This window comes from Propithecus coquereli, unplaced genomic scaffold (assembly GCF_000956105.1).
Source record: "Propithecus coquereli isolate 6110/MARCELLA unplaced genomic scaffold, Pcoq_1.0 Scaffold150, whole genome shotgun sequence".
NCBI lineage: Eukaryota > Metazoa > Chordata > Mammalia > Primates > Indriidae > Propithecus > Propithecus coquereli.
The window spans coordinates 1,971,966-1,973,931 of record NW_012139414.1 but is presented as its reverse complement, the minus strand read 5'-3'; positions in this window follow the sequence as shown (position 1 = coordinate 1,973,931).

Sequence of the window (1,966 nt, the reverse complement as noted above, 5' to 3'; positions counted from 1 at the left end):
AAAAAAGTAAACTAGACTGGATATACAACCTGAACTAAAGACTCTTCATTCTGAGGCTCTCAACAATGTAATTTGCCCATACCAGTATTTTCCAACAAGTAAACTGTGTTCTGAAGGTCTCACACAATGAGGCCACCAACATGTTGAAGAAATGAATAAATGAGTACTGTTCCCAATGTAATAAAAGAACCCTTCTTTTCCAAAGCCTAAAATATAGAAGATTAATAGTGAACAATAGCTCCAACACACATTTTGCTGAAAACTGTTTTTCCCAAAGATAAGGCCACAAATAAAGAAAAAAATTATGAAATAAGTAGACTAAAAAAGTTAATATCCAGTTGGGTAAAGTGACTACCCCACTGTTTTACAACATGCCCTAGAAAAATTACTCTAAAAGCTTTACAGAAGCAATCATCGTGATGAAAATCTATAATCTACAGAAAATAATTTGTAACTTAGTATTAAAAAAATACTATGATCTGTAAGGACTGTATGCAAATGGGACCAAAACACACACAGCAATCCTCGAAAGTATGAGACCTATACAGTCAGAAAACTTCATAGGCTCTACTACCCAAGGCTCATTTTAACCAGATAACCTATTAGTCAACAGGACCAAACTTCGCACGCTCTGCTCCTCCAGTTATACCATAATATAATCCTATACAGTACTTAGAAACACACATGCCCCCCATTTCCTTCGCCATACTACAAAACAAAAACTTCAAAAATCACTATAAAGATTAAAAAGGAAGGAAGTTCTGACACATGGATGAATCTTGAAGATATGCTAAGTGAAATAAGCCAGTCACAAAAGCACAAATATTGCAGGATTCTATTTATATGAGGTACCCAGAGCGGTCATTCAGAGAGACAGAAAGCAGAACGGTGAGGTCAGGCGCTGAGGGGAAGGGGAAAGGGGGAGTATCCCTTTGATATAATGAAAAAGTTCTGGAGATGGATGGTGACAGCTGCACAACAATGTGAATATATTTCACACCACTGAACAATACACTTAAAAATGGTTAAAATGCTATTTTCTGTGTTATTACATTTTACCACAATTTTAAAAATCACTGTAAGGAACCACTTGAAAGGTTGGAAGAAATGTATTCATGATGGAAATGGCAGACACAAATTTATTCTTCGCAAAGTAGCAAACCCAGGGTTTTTCTATGCTAGTGAGAGATTTGTTCACATCCATCCAAATTCTTCCGTCCCAAGGAAGGCATTAAAAAGAAAAAACAATGACCCAGCAATTCCTGTTCCTGGGTATACACAAGATTTGAAAACAGAGACTCAAGATACTTGTACACCAATGTTCACAGGTGCATTATTCACAACAGCCAAAAGGTGGAAACAATCCCAATGTCCATCAACAGATAAATGGATAAACAAAATATGGTATGTACGCATAATGGAATATTATTCAGCTTTAAAATGAATGAAGTTCCGATATGTGCTGTAGATAATGTGGATGAACCTTGAAAACATTATGCTAAGTGAAAGGCGTCAGACACAAAAGGACAAGCACTGAATGCTTCCACTTGTATGAATTATCGAGAATAGGCAGATTCACAGAGATAGAAAGTAGATTAGGTTTCTAGGAGGAAGAAATGACAAGTTATTCTTTAAGGGGCACAGAGAGTCTTTGGGATGATGAGAAAGTTTTAGAAATAGATATTGGTGACAGCTTACAACACTGTGAATGTAATTAATGCCACTGAGATATACACTTAAAAATGCTTAGGATGGCAAAGAAAAAAAAAAGACAAAGAAAAGGAGAAAGGACAGGCAGGCGCGGTGGCTCACGCCTGTAATCCTAGCACTCTGGGAGGCCGAGGCGGGTGGATTGTTTGAGCTCAGGAGTTAGAGACCAGCCTGAGCAAGAGCAAGACCCCGTCTCTACTAAAATTAGAAAGAAATTAATCGGCCAACTAAAAATATATAGAAAAAATTAGCCGGG